The sequence below is a fragment of the Abramis brama genome (genome assembly GCF_963993115.1).
Source record: "Abramis brama genome assembly, chromosome: 12".
Lineage (NCBI taxonomy): Eukaryota > Metazoa > Chordata > Actinopteri > Cypriniformes > Leuciscidae > Abramis > Abramis brama.
The window spans coordinates 6,743,571-6,764,738 of NC_139974.1; the positions used below are offsets into that span (position 1 = coordinate 6,743,571).

Sequence of the window (21,168 nt, forward strand, 5' to 3'; positions counted from 1 at the left end):
TGGAATTGTTCATATCGCAGTATACGAGCCTGTTATAAATACACGCACGCCTGCAAGCAAACGCCGTCACGAGACATGATGACGCTCTCTTATATGCTCGCTCTAACCGAAAGTTAATGTATTCTCCCCTGTGGCTCAGTGGCAGTGTTCGTTCCCGGCTCTCGCGGCGGATTAAAATTTATGCTGTTCGCTTCTCCAAGCTCGCGGCCAGCTTTTCTTACATACAGAAAGCGAACCCGCTCTCCCCCTTGTTGGGCCGCGCAGATTGCGCCGTTCACAAGGGATGACACAGCGGTCGGTCACGAGCAACGTTCAGCGTGCGCGCCTCACTCACCTGCGAAAAGAGGAGAGAGTGTTTTAGTCCCGCTGTGGCCGGACAAACAGCCAATTCTCACACATTTCTCAGTCCCCTCTTAAGTTCAGGCGGCTGGAAATATTACTATTGCAGTAAACGAGCCTGTTTTAATACATGCATACCTGCAAACAAACATGAGGTCGCTCCCTTATATGCTCGTGCTAACCGAAAGCTAATGTATTCTCCCCCGTGGTCCAGTGGTAGAATCATAGGCTTTCGTGCTAGAGACCCGTGTTCGATCCCGGCTCTCGTGGCAGATAAAAAATTATGCTGTTCGCTTCGCCGAGCTCGCGGCCAGTTTTTCTTACATACAGAAAGCGAACCCGCCTCTCACACCACTCCTACTCATGGTGCTCGAGTATTTATGAGCGTCTAAACACGAGGGAAGAAAAGACGGTTAAGGCGGCGTTCACATATCGCGCCTAAAAACGCACAGAAAACGCTAGGCGCGCCGCGTTCTCCTTTTTCCAAAGCGCTCGGGTGGTTGCGCTCCGGAGGCGTCTGTCGTTGCTAAGCTTGGTTTTTGTCACGTGACCTGCGGTGCGCTTGCGGCATTCTGAAAAGTTGAGATGTTTTTATCTCGATGCGGCGCGGACGCGCTTGGAAAAAACGAGCGCGTCGCACCGCGACCACGTCGCTTCCATTATGAGCGCGCATACCGCACGTCTACATTTGAAATAAAGAACTTGCGCGCGCAAAAGACGCGATATGTGAACAGGCCCTAAGTCCCGCTGCGGCTGGACCACAGTCAAAGCTTCACACTCTGTCAGTCCCCGTTGCCACGGCTACTGCAGATGTTTACCTCGCGCAACCACTGTTCTCACGGCGACCCAGAGAAATCTCAAATGAGCATAATGTCTGGCTGCACGGCTCACGCCGTATGTGTTTCAAATGCAGTGAATGTGCCCACGTTTCCGTGTTCACCCCTGCGCACAAGCACTATAAATCCCGTGTCTCTCACAGAGCCCTCTCTCATAAAGCAGGCAGAAGCCGCTCGAGTGTTAAAAGTAGGTCATGTGTCCACCTCACCGTGCCCACACCTACTCACTTCCCGCTCTGTCACACGGCCTCTCATGACCAGTCATGTTTTAAATGTAAGTCCTGTGCCCGCCCTCAAGCGCTCACATATACTAATGAACATTTCGCCCCCGACGCCGCCCTCGCGCGTCGCGCCTCACACTATGTTCCCCGTCCAAAGCCACCGGGACACTGTGTGTAAAACGGCCAGCTATCGCTGTGTGCGATCCGCCGTATCTAAGCACAGAGAGCGCGCGCTGCGCCCGCCCCTCCCTTTGCGCGGCGATCAGAGCCCGGAGGCCATTCTGCCCCTGGCTGCACATGCAAAAGCATGGGAAGCTATTCTAGGCGCATCAGAATGGGTGCTAAGCACAGTAAAAAAGGGCTATACTCTGCAGTTCGCTCGCCGCCGATCCCCCCCCCCCCACCCCCGTGCGCTTTCAGGCGCGTACCGAGACGAGAGTGAATGGAGAAGTAGCACATCTACTTCGAGCAGAAATAGCGACACTTCTGTGCAAAGGGGCTATAGAACCGGTTCCCACTTCTATGAGCGAGTCAGGCTTTTACAGCCGTTATTTCCTCGTTCCCAAGAAGGACGGAGCTCTCAGACCGATTTTGGATCTGAGATATTTGAACAAAGCTCTTATGAGAAGACCATTCAAAATGCTCACAACCAGTCAGATCCTCACGCAAATTCGCCCGAGGGACTGGTTTATCTCTCTTGATCTAAAAGACGCATACTTTCAGATCCAGATAATACCCCGTCACAGGCCATTCTTGAGATTCGCCTTCGACGGTCAGGTATATCAATACACCGTCCTGCCGTTCGGCCTGTCTTTAGCACCCCGTACATTCACAAAGTGCATGGACACGGCTCTCGCTCCCCTGAGAGGTCGGGGAATGCGAATTTTGAACTATTTGGACGATTGGCTGATCCTAGCACAGTCAGAGGACGAGCTCATCGCTCACAGAACAGTGCTTCTCAGCCACCTGGAAAGCCTGGGGCTTACGGTAAACTGGACCAAGAGCTCATTATTGCCCAGTCGATCAACCTCCTTTCTGGGTTTGGATCTGGACTCTGTGGCAATGACGGCCCGCCTGTCGACACAGCGCGCACATTGCATTCGACGCCTGGCCGCGTCCTTCCAGCCGGGCAGCACCGCACCTCTCAAGACATTTCAGAGGATGCTGGGTTGCATGGCTTCAGCTGCAGCAGTGCTTCAGCTGGGTCTATTGCGTATGCGCCCGCTACAACGCTGGTTGAACGCCCAAGTGCCTCACAGAGCCTGGGCTTCCGGCGGCATTCGAATCAGAGTGACTCAGAGCTGCATTTCAGCACTGAAGCCCTGGTTAGCGGCCGACTGGTACCAGCGGGGAGTGACAATAGAAGCCGTCTCGTACCGCAAAGTTATCTCAACGGACGCTTCCACCTCAGGTTGGGGCACTCTTTTCGAGGGCAAGCCGGCGTTTGGCCTGTGGTCAGACCAGGAGAAATGCCTCCACATAAATTGTTTGGAGATGATAGCGGTCGAGAACGCGCTCAAGCGCTTTCTCCCATTCATACGGGATCACCATGTGCTAGTCCGCTCGGACAACATGTCCGTGGTATCCTATGTGAACCGACAGGGCGGTGTCAGGTCCAGGAGCCTGTGCAAACTGACAGAACGCCTTCTCGTGTGGGCTCACCGCTCATTGCGCTCGCTGAGAGCCGCGCACGTGCCAGGCCACCTGAATGTGGGCCCAGACAGACTGTCCAGAGACATCATTCCCCCGGGAGAATGGTCCCTGCACCCTCAGACAGTCCAGCTCCTCTGGCGCCTATTTGGCAGAGTGGAGGTCGACCTCTTTGCGTCGAAAGACAACGCTCACTGCCCAATATTTTTTTCGAAAAGCGAAAGTCCCAAACCTGGCCCAGCCTCCCGCTGTACGCTTTCCCCCCGATCTCCCTGTTAACACAGGTTTTAACGAGTATCAGGGAAATGCAACACCCAGTGCTCCTTATAGCCCCGCGTTAGGAGAACCAAATCTGGTGGCAAATCTGAGGCTGTCGCACTCACCCCCATGGCCGATCCCGGTGAGAAAGGATCTCCTCTCTCAAGCCGGTGGATCAATCTGGCATCCCCATCCGGAGCGATGGTCTCTGCATGCATGGGTAATCAACGGATACCCGTTGACCTGCCAGAAGGGGTCGTGAACACGATCACGCAGTCTAGAGCTCCCTCCACGAGACGGCTCTATGCGTCTAAATGGACTGTGTTCTCTAAATGGTGCGCTACTAAGAGCTTTGATCCACGCACATGTAGGGTTCCGCAAGTGCTCTCCTTCCTACAGGAGCTGTTGGAGAAGGGCAGGTCCCCTTCCATGCTCAAAGTGTATGTGGCGGCTATTGCAGCGTTCGCTGAGACGACGCGCAGCCGGGCAATCGGAAGGAATGAGCTTATTATCCGTTTCCTCAGAGGAGCCAGGCGGATGAATCCCCCGCGGCCCCCCTCGGTTCCTATTTGGGATCTGTCCTTGGTCCTGGAGGCCCTGAAGGCTTTTCCTTTTGAACCGCTTGAATCTGTGGATTCAAAGTACCTTTCGCTCAAAACCGTTTTTCTGATAGCTCTGTCTTCAGTAAAATGCGTGGGGGATCTGCACGCGCTATCTGTTAGCCCTGCATGTCTTGAGTTCGGACCGAATGACTCAAAAGTCATTCTCAGACCGAGACATGGGTATATCCCCAAAGCGATTGGTACCCCCTTTAGGGCACAAATCATCTCCCTTTCGGCTCTGCCAGCATCCGATAACGGGGACAGTGATAACCTCCTGTGCCCTGTTAGGGCGCTGAGAGTTTACATCACGCGCTCCGCCGCTTTCAGGCGTTCCGAGCAGCTCTTCGTTTCTTTTGGTGGACGCACCAAAGGTCTCGCCGCCTCGAAACAGAGCCAATTCAGGTGGATAGTGGACGCGATTGCAGCAGCTTACGCCTCCAAACACCTGCAATGTCCTTTGGGTATCAGAGCCCACTCCACTAGAGGCATGGCCTCTTCGTGGGCCTGGTCCAGCGGAATTTCTATTCACGATATTTGTATGGCGGCGGGCTGGGCCTTATTTCTTAATGTGTGGGGTTTATTTTGAAGTGATTACACCTGTACATTGTTAAACCTGCTATTTGCTTTGCTGTGTAAATCTCATGTGATTATGTGCTGTTAGATCATATGCTATGTGACTTTATTGGTGTGAATCGGGTGATAGCTTCCCTTTTCATTCGCTGTCCAGCCAGGGGGCGCCAGACTGTGACATTTCCTCCTAGCCTTGAATTGAAGCAGTCAGTCTGTTTTCACTTCTTGATTATGCATATAATTACGTATAGTTTTTAAATTGCTGTATAAATAAATTTTGTATTTTTATACGATTTTTTGTGTTTGTCTGTTACTTGTGTATAACAAGGGTAAAACTCCTGCGTGTTTCTGAATAATAACTTTAGCCTACATAAATAGATTGATTAAAAAAATATATACATTATAATAATAAGGAAATTACGGTATAGCAATTTATTTTGCGGACCCTCTGGCTATTGGTAATGGACCTCATTTTGAGAACCGCTGTTGTAAAATATACCATTATTGCAAATATTTTAATGTTCTTTCCTGTAGTAGAACAGTGTTACATTGATTAACAAACAATTGCAGACAGTGTTCTTACTGTACTCCAGTTTCAGTGAGAGTTTGGCTGTTCACCCAAACCCAGCGTCCTTCAGTGTCCAGATCATTGAGACCAATCCAGTAATGGTCTTTAATTTCAGAATTCAGAAACATCTAATAGAGAAAATGTACATAATTCACAATTCAGTGAAAACTAAAAATTCAGTGGTAAGATGTGATTTTGTAATAAACATTTACAAAAACAGTTTTGTATATTGTACCTGTTTATTTGGTGCAAAAGAAAGTATAGTTGTCTTACCTGTTCTGATTGGCTGGCTATGGTCACCAGATCGGCTCCTTTTGAAACACAGAAAGCACGACTGCTTGACCAGGTTAGCTGATCAGAGCTGAAGAAATACAACTTTCCACCCCAATCTCTCAACTTCATGTCACTGTTCAAAAACTGTGCTGTGAATGCTGAAATATATTATAATTTAATATATATATATATATATATATATATATATATATATATATATATGTATGTATATATATATATATATATATATATATATAAACATATGAAAATGACACATTCCTCAGATCATAACAATCTTGAAGTTAATTAAAGTTTGGCTTAATGTGCAGACATTTTCAAACACTTTGTCTAAACCTGTGTCATGTGTCTAGAAGAGAAATATAGCTCACCTTTGTAAAATAACAGTTGCTCTCTAACTCTGGTGTAGTTGTCTGTGAGCTCTTTCACCATGACTGATACAGAAAGTTTTGAATAACATAATATAAAAAAATACAAAAAAATATATATATATTTTTTAAAAAAAGACAAAATCACTAGTGATTTCTCTTTACAAACTGTTAATGAAATGTTGTAGGCCTACTAGGTGCGCATTAAATATATTTTACTCACTTGTGCTGTTGGTCTTATGGGCAGACAGTTGCACTGAAACATTGCCATCTGATTAGAGAAAAACAATTGCAGATGTGTTTAGAATTCAGAAACCCCTGTTTTTAGCAAAACTGTAGGCTGTTGAGTGAACTGCAGCCAGCAACTGCACGATTTCCTCTCAATAATCAGTGGTGAGAAGCAGCAGTTAAGAAAGCATCTGATTATAGCAATGTGGATATATTTGCAATAAAAAAGTGTCTAATACATTAAAATTCTTACATATAGCCCCTTTAAGACTATAAACAAGAGCCCGTTAGAAACAATGATTACTGAGTGCTAGGGGATACACTTTGCTCATGAGCTGAGATGATACACTATATTGGGTTTACGAGAACAAGACGAAATTAAGGAACACTATAAAAAATCTTCAGTGACAAAATATGACTGGAACATTTTTATTTTTTTTTGGACAATCACAAAATGCAAAACAATGCAGGTGCATTTTCCTTATCTACAGCTGTCACTAACGATTAACGTGTAATCAGATAATATTTAGTGATAATAAAAGGGAAAACCTTTTAAAATGACTTAAAATAAATAACAACAATGAAGCAATAATTGGTTTAAATAAAGTATCAAAAACAGGCATTTTATGGTTTTATTGAGCAACACTGATTAAAAACCAATTTAATACAAACAACTTTTAAATATACTGTCATAAATAGAAGAGAACAGATGAGGCAATTAGTAAATATAAAGCTTTATTGCAGGAGAAAATGAAGAAGAGCTGGGAGGCGACACAGGTGAGTCAGGCAAATGATGATCTGGTGTAAACTTTGCTGGCTGGTGTTTCTCTGTGCAGGTGAAGACTTGTGATGGTGGCGAACACAACAGGATACACGTAACACAGATGATGGCAGGCTAGTTCAGGCAAGTACAAGTTGGGTCTGTAGAGCTTGTCATATACAAGACCAGTCAATGAGGTGAAGGAAATGATGGTTTATACATGGTGTGTTGATAAGTGCGTGCAGGTGATCAGAACTCGGGTGATTGAGGTCCTGTTTACACGTACATGGTTATTTTGAAAAACGGAGACATTTCCCTTCGTTTGCGCCCTTCGTTTACACGCAAACGGAGGATTCGCCAATGAAACCGATTCTTTCTAAAAACTCCGGCCAGAGTGGAGATTTTGAAAATCTCCGTCTGCACGTTTGCATGTAAACTGAGAAAAACAGAGTTTTAGGCAGCGACGTCACAGAATGTGACTATTTTCGGGATTCTGATTGGCTAAGGTGGGCTTGAGTTTCTCGTTACACTGCCACCTACAGGTTTGGCATGCTCTTGACAGCATATACACAGGTTCGTGTGCACGATGTTATTTTTGAAAACGAAGAGGGGTGAAATGTCCGTTTATGAAAATAGCCATCCACATTTAAACGTAGCCTGAGAACGAGTTGGTGGAGTGTGGTAATCTGGTGCTAATGGCTGGAGTGATGTGTTGCGTCTCAATTCGCCTACTTGTACTACGCCCTTTAAAGTATTTACTCTTTTTGTGAAGAAAAAGTAGATACTTTTGAGTGTGTAGCAGAAAGTAGACAAGCTTTGGGACACACTACCACATCATACAATTGCGTCTTTATCAGTTGTTCCTGACACAGTAAACTGGACTGTCAATCATCTTGTCAAAGATAAAATCCTCCACATTTTATTTAATTTAATTTCCTACCGTATCAGAGAGAAATGCAGTAGCACGTTGATCTGCTGCCGTGGGTATTTCATGCGGAGACCATCATCATATTAAAGGGCACCTATTATGACTATTTTCACAAGATTTAAAATAAGTCTCTGATGTCCCCAGAGTAGGTATGTGAAGTTTTAGCTCAAAGTACCCAACAGAAAATTTTTACAGCATGTTTAAATTGTAATTTTTTGGGGCTCAGAAAAATGCGCCGTTTTAGTGTGTATCCCTTTAAATGCAGATGAACTGCTGCTGTCCGCACAGGGGGCGGAGCCTCACAAGCTTGCGCTCAGAGCCAGACAATCTCATCTGATAATATCAGAAGAGAAACTCTCAGTTGCGGTGTTCATTTCATTCGGAGTCGGACAATAATGCCCACAGAGCCAGAGAATATATGCTGTATGGAGATAGAACAGGTATAGTTTAGTTTAATTACGGTTATAACTTATTTGTCATCTGCTTTTATCTACTAATAATACAAGCCTGCTGTGGCAAACCCTGTCCGAATGATGACCAAAATATACTGATGAGTTCAGTGAAGTTTATTGTACATCACACAAAAGATGAAGCGTTAGTTTTACTCCAGAGAATCACAGTAAGAGCTGAATAAACACAGTATAAGAAGTGAGCATTAAAGTCTAATCCATAAACTCTCTCTCTCTCCCTTTCATTATCATCAACATACACAGCGAAGTACACAAAACACTCGTTACAACTAACAGTAAACAAATATATACACACCTTTTCAGTGGGTGCTTAATAAACTGGTAAACCTTATATCCGTAAAACGACTCGATGAGCTGTCATAAAGTGCGCGCTCTCACTTTCATTTCTGCCGTGATCAGTAACGTTAGGCCTGTCGCTCCGGAAACCGTAAGCTGGATCACGAACAGTACAGATCCATCCTCGAGTAACAACAAGAGTAAATGAAGACTGCTATGTTCATTCTTACATCCAACAACAAAACACCTCAATCGCTTAGGAGACATTCTTGTCTACAGCGGCTCAAGCGTCGAAACAATGGAGGACTCTGTGTCCAGCTCACTCAGGGCGGGGCTATGCTCAAACTGCAGTGTCAAACAACAGTCATGGGAGGGGCCTGTGCAATTCTACGTCACATTGCATAGAATCTTAGAACAGCTCATTCTGAGACAGTGCTTATGATTTATTAAGATTGTAAAAAAAACACTGGGTGGATTTGTATCATTCTAGGGTGGTTTTGCTCACACACTGCCAACACACATTTATGTTCAAACACCATGTATAAGTGAATTTTGCACAATTGGTGCCCTTTAATACATTATGATGAATTTAAAAGTTAATGGCCAAACGGATCTTTATAAAAGTTTTTTTTTTATTTTTTTTTTTATCAGGTTAAACTTTGATTAGTCACTCAAACCTTTATCTACACCTCCCACCGTCGTCGTGCACATCAGCCATGTTTTGTAGTTTTTTAAAACTTTTTGTTGTAGTTCCTCCAAAGCACAATGGGTTGTGGGCAATATTTGCCTTCAGAGTGTGCACGGATATAAACTTCGAAAATCCACCGGAAATAGTAGACCATCCAGGGACTTCTGGCATACACTTTTCAACATACTATGCTTTGGGACACTTATTTTAATCTCACCTACTGTTTAGGATGGATAGTATGGACATTGAGACGCAGGGATGGTGTTGTTGATGGATTATAAAATCCGCCAGCGGCCTGGTGATTGTTGTTTCACTTTACAGCAAGATCAAATACTTGTTTCTTATTGGCCAATAATATTAAAATTAAACAATATTTAATTCAAGTTCATCTTTACTATTTGACTTCTTTATGATAGAAATGCTACAGCCACTGTAATTTCTTGAACAAGAACATGTGGACATCAAAACATGCAAACTCAGATTTAAACCAGGGTTTAAACCTTTATTTTGAAATCGCGATCACATGTTCACATATCACATATTTAGAAAAAATACAGATAAATATAGATACTGATGTTTTCTCATGTGTTAGTGTAGGTTTATAAATGATAGCACTATGATATGCTATATTATGATTGTTTTAATATACAGTATTGAGCAGCCTTAGAAAACGATCTAATAATGCGGATAATAATAATAATAATGCACCATTTCCGGTATTTAATTTAACTCGACTTTAAACGATTGTGACAGTCCCAGTTTTTAACTCTCTGGTACTTGTCTAAGAGCTCTCTCTCAGAGTCGGATACAGAAGACATTAATAAACAAAGCAACCAATTAAAAATGAGAGGTTGTTTTAGTACAGTCCACGAAAGTCTGTTTGTTCCTCAGGGTAGGCTAATTTTTTTAGCAGCTTTATATCTGTCAAGTGTTAACAATTGCAACCCACAGGAAATCAATCAGAAAGCTGTACCCTAACTCTTGTATAAGTGTATAACTGTCTTAAATGTGGCTGTTTTCATCAGAGCAAAAGATCAAATAGAGCAAGAATTATACTCACACATGAACCCCAGAACACACAGACCTCCAAGAGCCAAAACAAGAGAGACACAGAGGACGATCAGAAGAACTTTAGTCCGCTTTGAGGAAGTAACTTGATTCCCTGTGATTAGAAATCAAATGTGATGACTGAATTCCAGCGTGATTCAATAGTACAACGTTGACAATTTTATTAAATATTTAATTGGCAGAATAGTTTGGCTTGAAAACATTCACAGATCCTTTTAACATTAAAACAAACATTGTTATTTTTCTGTATTTAAAAAAGACTGAATAAGCAATCTTTATTAGGCCTGGGGGGCACCTAAAACAAATTATTATAATTTTGGCCACAATATATATATATATATATACACACACACACATCACACACACATATACAGTATATATATTGTGACGATCCAAGGGTCTGTGGTACTTTATTTTGTCCAGCAGGTGTCTATGGGTAACACTTTTTGTGTCTTCAGGTTAAATGCTGTGACGCAGGTGTGGGGAATTGATGGTGATTAACCATGCTGCTTATAAGATGCTGGCTTTGTCAACCTCTGGATTCAAAAGCTTGGGGTTTGGTCGCTGCAGTTCTTGCTGTTCGGTTGCCATGCTGACTCACCCTCTCCAGTCCAAGGCTTGATGTTGTTGGTTTTTGCATCTTTATATTTTACTTTTTGTTTGATGTAGTTATGTCTGTTTTCTTGATTAAATACTTGTTGTTTCAAATTTGATTACGTGTTTGGCCTCCCCATTCATGTTGCTACTCCTTGAGCCAAGAGTTCGTAACAATATATATACGTATACGTATACATGTCAGTGCTTGTCATTTTCTGGGCTCCATTCAAGTTTTTGACAGAGGGCGGAGCTTCAAGAGCTTGTGTGTGTTAGCAGCTCTGATTACCTCACACAGACAAGCTCTAAAATGTCAGAAACTGTTCTGCCTTTTATGTTTAAACTGGAGTCGGACAATGATGGAGAGACGATGTGACAACATGTAGAATGCAACAGGACGTTTCTGAATGGTTAGTTGATGAATTTATGTTGCTGATGTGGAGTTAACTATCTTCAATTAGCATATTCTGTCATGATAATCTATAAAATCGCTTGTGTGGGAACTGTTGTAAGATGCCTACAGAGTGACATGCTATTGCATTTGTGTTCCATACTGTATTGCATGTGAAAAGATGGATGCGACAGCTTGAGCAGACTCACAAATGTTCTCAAGTTTAACAACTCTTCATCTTCTCAACATAGACTGCATGTTCCCGGGGGTGGGGTTTATGTAAATGTTAGGGTTAGTGATGTCACTAACCTGGGAGGAATGTCGTGTAGTCCCTACCAGCCGTTTGTTGTAGTCCTTAAAAAACAATTTCTTAAAGAGCAAATATCTTCCTTTGCTTTGAACTTTGAGTGTTGTAACTTTGCAGATGTTATAAACTGGACTCATGACTTTTCTGTAAAGCTGCTTAATAACTATGTGTATTGTGAAAAGCGCTATACAAATAAATGTGAATTGAAATTAATTGAACGTCAAAGATGCCAAAATGTGCTTAAAAAGTTTTCCTCTCTCGCTACCCTTGATGGTGGGGTGGTCAGTAGGTTCGTGGGGATTCCCCAGTAGGAGTGTGTAGTTGCAGTGCATGCCTGCAATGTGCTGCCACCTGGTGTGGTCATCCATAGTTCCCATCCAGCACTTGTGAGACAACAGCAGTTCGCTGCTAGGGCTTATAGTGCTGCTGGTTAGGCCACCTCCGCCCTGCACGCAATGATGCCCTGCAAGTCTAAGGACCCAAATACACGAGGCGGGTTGATGCAGGAACTGCGCATGATGTCTGACCTTGATCAAATCACAGCACAGGCATCTGGTTGGAGGATGTCCACCTTGGTGGCCCAGAAATACCCCTGGCTAAACATTGTAGGGGTGTGAGATTTCGACAAAACACACTTTCTCGATGCTCACATCTCACAAGGTGGCCTTTTTGGCAACGCTGCTGAGGAGTGTGCCCAGCAGTTCTTGGCAGTCCAGAAGCAGGCTGAGGCAATCAAGAGCCCGCACCGAACTGCTACCAGGCCATTGTGAGCTGCCCCTCAAGGGGGTCGCACACCGAACGAGAAGCGCAGCGCCACGTCTTTAAAATTCAAACACATTATTCCATTTGGTGTCTGTCCGCGGTGGTCAGATATGGCTCAGGACCGTGTTCAAAATCCTGCCACGCCATTGAGCGCCATTTACATAGTTGTATATTTGTACATTTATAATACAGATGTACATACAAATGTACATTTATTTGTCTCAAATCGTCGTTAATGTACAGTGGGGAGAACAAGTATTTGATGCACTGCCAATTTTGCAGGTTTTCCCACTTACAAAGCATATAGAAGTTTGTAATTTTTATCATAGGTTAGGGCTTGCATAGACTAGTCGAGTAGTCGATAGATCGACTACTTCAACCACTAGTCGACGCTGTCGGAAACAATCGACTACTCGAGCGTCCATTAAACATAAATGAATTAAAAATGGCTAACGTCACCAACAGACACCACGCGTCAGATGTGTGGAAGTATTTCATCAAGGATGACAAAAATATTGTAATTTGGCCAACTCTGCAAGAGGCCGTTCACATATTGCTTCTAAAAACGTGTGGAAAGCGCGCGCGGCCGTGCCGCTGTCTCCTACAAGCGCTTGCGCTCCCGTGGCGTCTGTCGTTGCTATGCAACCAAACTGCGCTCTACATGATGACGACCAAGAAGTATAATTCAGCAAAGGATTAATTTATTTCTAGCCCTTGCATTAGCTTTACTAGATATATTTCTGGAGATGAAAAGGAAAAACCCGCCTGGAAAAACTAGCGCACCACGTCCGTTGCTTTCATTATGAGCGCGCTCGCCGCCTACATTTGAAATAACGACCTTGAGCGCGAAAAAGACGCGATAACGGCCCCTAGAAGCAGACGTCTGAAATGAAAGGCAAGAACGGCTATTTATTTGGCTTTAGACTGTTACATGAAAATTTAAAAATGAAATGTCATAATTATAATGTTTTGAGAGTTTACTTATGTAATTGTTGCATTAGGCTATGAATTAATAAATGTTTATTGATAAGATCTAGCCATTTCATGTCTTTTCATTTACAGTAGCATAAACAACGAGTAGTCGAGTAACTCGAGTATTGTTTTAATAAGAAATCGACTAGCAGAAATCAGTAGTCGTGCAACCCCTATCATAGGTACTCTTCAACTGTGAGTGACGGAATCTAAAACAAAAAATCCAGAAAATCACATTGTATGATTTTTAAGTAATTAATTTGCATTTTATTGCATGACATAAGTATTTGATACATCAGAAAAGCAGAACTTAATATCTGGTACAGAAACCTTTGTTTGCAATTACAGAGATCATATGTTTCCTGTAGTTCTTGACCAGGTTTGCACACACTGCAGCAGGGATTTTGGCCCACTCCTCCATACAGACCTTCTCCAGATCCTTCAGGTTTCGGGGCTGTTGCTGGGCAATACAGACTTTCAGCTCCCTCCAAAGATTTTCTATTGGGTTCAGGTCTGGAGACTGGCTAGGCCACTCCAGGACCTTGAGATGCTTCTTACAGAGTCACTCCTTAGTTGCCCTGGCCGTGTGTTTTGGGTCATTGTCATGCTGGAAGACCCAGCCACAACCCATCTTCAGTGTTCTTACTGAGGGAAGGAGGATGTTGGCCAAGATACATGGCCCCATCCATCCTCCCCTCAATACGGTGCAGTCGTCCTGTCCCCTTTGCAGAAAAGCATCCCCAAAGAATGATGTTTCCACCTCCATGCTTCACGGTTGGGATGGTGATCTTGGGGTTGTACTCATCCTTCTTCTTCCTCCAAACACGGCGAGTGGAGTTTAGACCAAAAAGCTCTATTTTTGTCTCATCAGACCACATGACCTTCTCCCATTCCTCCTCTGGATCATCCAGATGGTCATTGGCAAACTTCAGAGGGGCCTGGACATGCGCTGGCTTGAGCAGGGGGACCTTGCGTGTGCTGCAGGATTTTAATCCATGACGGCGTAGTGTGTTACTAATGGTTTTCTTTGAGACTGTGGTCCCAGCTCTCTTCAGGTCATTGACCGGGTCCTGCCGTGTAGTTCTGGGCTGATCCCTCACCTTCCTCATGATCATCTTGCATGGTGCCCCAGACCGAGGGAGTTTGACCTTCATCTTGAACTTCTTCCATTTTCTAATAATTGCGCCAACAGTTGTTGCCTTCTCACCAAGCTGCTTGCCTATTCTGCCGCACTAAGGCAAAAGGTCGTAACTTAAATTTTTGGCGAAAATGAGTTATTGTAATTTTTAGGACAATAAACATAAGTTTTATCATATATACAAACATCAAGTTTAAATTCGATTGTTTTTTGGGTGGAATAAGATTATGTTTTTGCCGTAACTTCAAAAAGCCAAGGGGAAACTATGGTAGAAGCCTGTAACGTCAGTTACGGCTTTATGCCTTCATTTCTCGCTGCTCCTGAACACTCGAATGAAGTTACGGGTGCGCTGCCGTGAAGTTACGGCACTCTGCCTTGTTCTAACCGACCATCAAAGTATTGCCGTGCTGGAGTTACGGGGTTATGATGTAGCAATTAAATCACCTCAGACACACACGTACATTTTTCACAGTGATTGCTTTTGTTAGGTTTGAAGAATGGCATACTCTCGGGGGAAAATGTTGGTGGAGATGGCTTTGAATCTTTAACATCCAATAATAGCTAGCGGTAGCCTTAAGCTAGCGATACTACTTCACAAACTAGACACAAACACTTTTCGAGCCATAATCAACAATTTATCCAGTAACAAGCGCTGAATAGAGCAGGCTTGTATGATATCTTAATTCACAGCCCGTAATACAAAGCTACATGTACAACTGAAATAAAATATGCTTCTCAGTCTAGCTCTCGCCTGCCAATGACAGTCCACTCCACTGACTGAAAACTACGCGAGTTGGTTGGTTGGAGCCGCAACGACACACCCATTATACACCAGCAACAGGAATAATTTAGAGCCTACCTTTTGTTGAACCTTGGTTAAAATCCATGTCAAACAACCGACGAGAAAGCAAATCCATTACATCCACCACGAGTTTTTAAAACTTGCTACCGGCTCTAAAACTGAAGTGTGTGTGTGTGTGTGTGTGTGTGTGTGTGTTCGTGCGCGCGTGAGAGAGAGAGAGGCGCGGACGCGATCCCACTGTTCGTTCGATCGCGCCCGCACCTCTCTCTCTCTCTCTCTCTCTCTCTCTCTCTCTCTCTCTCTCTCTCTCTCTCTCTCTCACACACACACACACACACACACACACACACACACACACACACACACACACACACACACACACACACACACACTCTTCAGTTTTAGAGTCAGTTTTTCAAAAAAAAAACTTTAAATGTTCCACATCTTTTATACTTTAGTGATGTTAATCAACTTTGTTTTATGAAATTCATGTTAATTAAAACCATTCATGCTTTTCCAACTATTCTCACTACTTTAACTTTAACTACTTTACTCTTGTTGATACATGTAAAGCCATTTTTATCATAGTGAGTCCAATTTTAATATTGCTTACATTTTAAGCATAACATTGGCTATAAACTAGAAGTTAAGGTATTTTGCCTTGGTATGACCAATTGTCATTTTGTGGGCAATGCTAAGGCAGAATACAGTAACTTCCGAAAAAGGGTCAAAGGTCAAATTTGATTTCAACATTTTTTTGTAGATGGGTTAATAAAGGTATACACTACAACATGTGAAAATTACAATATTATACCGATAACTCAATTGCCAGGACATTAAGATAACTTTAAAGTCATTTTTCTCAGTTTCACACTCTGGTGAGTTAAGGTCTTTTGCCTTAGTAGGGCAGTATTGTGCTGTAGCCCATCCCAGCCTTGTGCAGGTCTACAGTTTTATCCCTGATGTCCTTACACAGCTCTCTGGTCTTGGCCATTGTGGAGAGGTTGGAGTCTGTTTGATTGAGTGTGTGGACAGGTGTCTTTTATACAGGTAACGAGTTCAAACAGGTGCAGTTAATACAGGTAATGAGTGGAGAGCAGGAGGGCTTCTTACTGGTTGGTAGGTGATCAAATACTTATGTCATGCAATAAAATGCAAATTAATTATTTAAAAATCATACAATGTGATTTTCTGGATTTTTGTTTTAGATTCCGTCTCTCACAGTTGCAGTGTACCTATGATACAAATTACAGACCTCTACAAGTTTTGTAAGTAGGAAAACCTGCAAAATCGGCAGTGTATCAAATACTTGTTCTCCCCACTGTATATACTGACTTCACCCTGTGCTGCAATATACATTTAGTTTTACATTAATTTACAGATATCAGCAGCGTGGATGAAAACTGCTGATGTTATCGGATTTTCAGGTGATATTCTCAATTCATTCAGTTAACGGACGCTCTGAGGTAAAGTGTTCAGACTGCAGACTTAGCAACAATTCTATTTAATTGTACAGTACAATCATAACATAGTACAGACATTATGTTAATTCCATAATGTCCTTAAACATAACAATATTGCTGGCCATAAACTGAGAAAGTGCGCATCCGGTGTGCAATATCTCGAGTTCTCCTAGACGCGATGCGGCGCTGCGCTTCTCGTCCGGTGTGCAACCCCCTTCAGTCTGCAGTCCTTCCTTTCAGGGTGCGCGATGCACGACACTATACCTTGCCACCCTTAGCCCCCCTTTTGTCGCCAGTCCATATGTGTAATTTCCACATGATAGTAGAACCTCGGATTCAGGAGGAACAGTGCGGTTTTCGTCCCGTTTGTGGAACACTGGACCAGTTCTATACCCTCTCCAGGGTGCTGGAGGGTTCATGGGAGTTTGCCCAACCAATCTACATGTGCTTTGTGGATTTGGAGAAGGCATTCGACTATGTCCCTCGCGGCATCCTGTGGAGGGTGCTCTGGGAGTATGGGGTTGCGGGTCCTTTGCTAAGGGCTGTCCGGTCCCTGTATGACCGGAGCAGGAGTTTGGTTCACATTGCCGGCAGTAAGTCAGACTTGTACCCGGTGCGTGCAGGGCTGCCCTTTGTCACCAGTTCTGTTCATAATTTTTATGTAAAGAATTTCTAGGCGCAGCCTAGACAAATATAGTCTCAGGCTGTGCATAGAGATCGATTTAAGATTCAAACTCTCCGACACAAAAACATACTGTGAATTCTGTTAAATGTTGAGCACAGCATACAAATATCCACACTATTGCAAATGTGACATTGAATGTATACAACAGTTTTAACAAACGAAAGGTTTTAATATTAAGATATGTTAATTTTAAACAGTATTGTCAGTATTTTTTGCAACAAAATAATAGCTCCAACGAAAACTTCACATAGACTCTCTGGGGACATCAGAGACTTTTTTTTTTACATCTTGTGAAAAGGGCATTATACCATCCCTTTAAAAGCATCACTTTGTTTTTACCATCATTGCATATTTCTCTATTGAATTTTTTTTTATTTAAAGCATTATTTATGTTATAAAGGTATTTGTAAAGGTAAAAAATGCACTGGAAAATCGATTTAAGGGGGCAAATATTGTCAAAGGTGAGACTGAGGAGTGGGGGTATGCAGAAGGATGTTAAAAGTGATCTATATGATATCCATTTAAACAACATAGACTAAAAAATATATAGACTGAAATCGCAAAATGGCCTTAAACTACAGGGTGGGCCATTTATATGGATACACCGTAATAACATGGGAATGGTTGGTGATATTAAAGTCCTGTTTGTGGCACATTAGTATATGTGATGGTCACCACCCATCTTGAGGAGTTTGCCCCCTCACATATACTAATGTGCCACAAACAGGACTTTAATATCAACAACCCTTCCCATGTTATTACGGTGTATCCATATAAATGGCCCACCCTGTATATTTAATTTTGAGCGAGACTTATCAGCAATGAACAGGGTAAGTGATTTTAAACCGTAATGCAAGAAAGCACAATTTGAAAATTGTCAGTTAATTTTCTCTTGTGCTATCTTACAATATTGTTATGCAAGTTTGTTTCTATATTTCATATCAAAACTGACATGCGAAATTAAAGGGATAGTTCACTTTGAAATAAAATGTTGGTATGTTTTAGCTTACCTGAAGGGCATCCAAGATGTAGGTGTCTTTTTTTCCGCAGTAGTTTCAATTTTGATATTTTTAGGTCAAACCGTTCTTGTCTGACTCTGTGCATGCTATTTGAGACCGTGACCATAGACCTGCATGATATGACTGTCAGACATGAACGGTTTGACCTAAAAATATCAAAATTGAAACTACTGCGGAAAAAAAGACACCTACATCTTGGATGCCCTTCAGGTAAGCTAAAACATACCAAAATTTAATTTCAAAGTGAACTATCCCTTTAACTTCAAGGAGAGCACCTTGCTGCATGTTTAAGGATTAGTATAAACTGACCTACCCCTGAAGCTATCAGACAGGCCTTAGAAAGTTTTTCTTTCAAAGCAGAGAAAAATTCATTGCTCAGAAACGGTCAACTTTGTAAATAGTTTTGGAAATCTGAAGATTTCATTATGAAAATATTTGTCCATGGCATGCTTGTAGTAAAATTTTATGAATATGAAATGATGCATAATATGAATTCCTACAGTATTTCTAAATTATTTGTTAATGATAATGAGTATTTTCTGTAATAAACAGAGTTCATAAACCTTTGTTTGACTAGTTTATTCTGAACCCACTCAATAAGCTTTGTGTCGCTCCACACCGTCCTGCCCACCACCACAAGTAAATTCTCAACCTATGGGAAACACTGGTTTGATATGTCATTTTTCATAAAGGTTGACAGGCTGAAAGGTTCTGTTATTATCTTTGTTTTTACAAAACATTTACTGCTAATAATATTATGATCCATGTGGAGACATTACCCCACAATAGGGAATACCAGGACAACACACACACACACACACACACACACACACACACACACACACACACACACACACACACACAGAAACTGCATAGATACTTCATTATTTAATCACACTGTCTTCACGGCAGGTTGTGTTGGCTGTAGTCAGATGAATTGAACTGTTTTTTTTTTTGTTTGTTTTTTTTTGTTTTTTTTTATGTACCAGTGGTCACACTGCTGTAGCTGAAAAAAGTAAGGCATGTTTAACAAGATTTCATCTTTAATATGAATTAGTCTGTCTGAACGTTTCATAGTTTTTACTTTTAAGTATACTTTTAAGTTGTATTTATTTGGTGCTTTATCTCAAACAATTATTTCATTTGTATTATTAAGATGTCTGCACCGAAGTTAACTGTAATCTGTGCAAACATTACATTTAGCTTAAATTAAACGTCTTGCTTTGGTCTACACTGGAAATGTTCTGTTAGCTCTGCTAAACTATAATTACTAAAACTAAAACTGAAGCTAAATAAATAAAAACTAAATGGAAATGTGTTTACAAAATAAAAACTAAACTAAAACTAACAAAACCATTAATGAAAAACTAAACAAAAATTTAAAGCAAAATATAAAATGATATTAAAATAAAAACTAATTTAAAAATGAAAAACCATAACCTTGTTGTGTATAGATAGATAGTGTAGATAATGTAAAAAAAAGTCACAAAATCTTGCTGAGATGAAGGGAACCATGTTATTTTAACTAAGGAATCGATCGGGATCATATTGACTCCACACACAATAGGGTTTGATAGAGTTGATTCCCAGGGAACACATGAATAGATAAAATGTATACCTTGAATGTAATGTAAGCCGCTTTGGACAAAAACATCTGACAAATGTGTAATTGTTGAATGAACATAAAAAAAAACTTTACACGGTAACTGCAGTGCTAAATCTTAGAAATAGACATTCTAATGCATACTGATGACATTCCCAGTCTTACCTTTGTATTGAGATCGGTTTTCATCTGAAGAAACTGTTGAAAGTTTGAAATCAGTATTTTCATAGATTGAATCCATTTCATGAGCCTGACAGAAGATGTGTCCGCTGAGACTTCAGTGCTGATTGAGTTTGTTCAGAATAAGGAAGTCACATAAAATGTCATTCACATTTATACAGACAGGAAATAATGAAGTAATGAGTCTGAAGTACAAATCTAGCTTCTAATTTAGACAGCCAAAACATTTGTAGTAGTTTTTATCTCCTGCTTTAACTTAATAAATAATTTTAGAGTGCAGAACACTTACAACTTTTGATTATAGATATATAGGACTTGACACCTAATTAGCTGGAAGAGAAGTGAGTGCATTGATCTGAATAATTAAACGATTAAAAGGGATTCAATAGAATAAAGAAGTAAGATTGGTAAAAAGTTCTCGGTTGTAGTTAAGAAGCTTGCATGACCCCTCCTGTTTGTTCAGAGACTCTTTATTTAATTTATAAATATATAAATTTGATGGGGGAAAAAAAGCATTTGAAAGTGAGGGGACATTTCTTGTTCCATTTCTTGACATTCCAAAGTTTCTTTTTTGCTGAGACTATATTATACTAACTTATTCCCAAGGTTGTATTTAAGAAGGTTCTGGAGTAACATTTAAGGTTTTTATTTTTATTTTTGAAAACTGACTTAATGTGTGAATATGTTATTTTAGCCTTCAAAAAATAATTTAAAAATATATATTTTTTAAATAGATTTTAGAATATATTTAATAATCCTGAAAAATGATAATAATACCGAAGTGCACAAATATTACAACAAACTCTCACTGAAGATAACATAAAAAGTAAACAAATCATATCTTTGATTCAGTGAATCTGAACAGATGAGAATGTGCCAGCTTGCAGTTTAAAACATTATTGCTTGTTTTATTCATACCACATCTCTAAATAAGTGTCTTTATAGGAATCTTAAAAGAGACTAATACAATTGTATCTTCATTTTAAATAGACAGGAATATATTTCATCATGTCTGGCACCTTGACATATATGTTTTCAGTATTAATGGTATATCAGTGTATAATACACTGATATACCATTAATACTGAAAACATACAGTATATGTCATTTAACTCCATTCAAATAGAAATA

The 21,168-nt window shown here is 41.3% G+C and overlaps 1 long non-coding RNA gene across 1 annotated transcript in view; it reads right to left on the bottom strand.

Annotated features, from left to right (window-relative positions):
- The window catches only part of LOC311093372, a 71,847-nt gene extending 51,692 nt beyond the window's left edge, over nucleotides 1–20,155 (bottom strand). The window contains exons 1-2 of the long non-coding RNA XR_014608406.1: nucleotides 20,023–20,155; nucleotides 10,114–10,215 (exon numbers count right to left, since the gene is read on the bottom strand). This is a non-coding gene — a long non-coding RNA (uncharacterized lncRNA). The remainder of the gene's footprint in view (nucleotides 1–10,113; nucleotides 10,216–20,022) is intronic.
- Nucleotides 20,156–21,168: the final 1,013 nt, after the last annotated feature.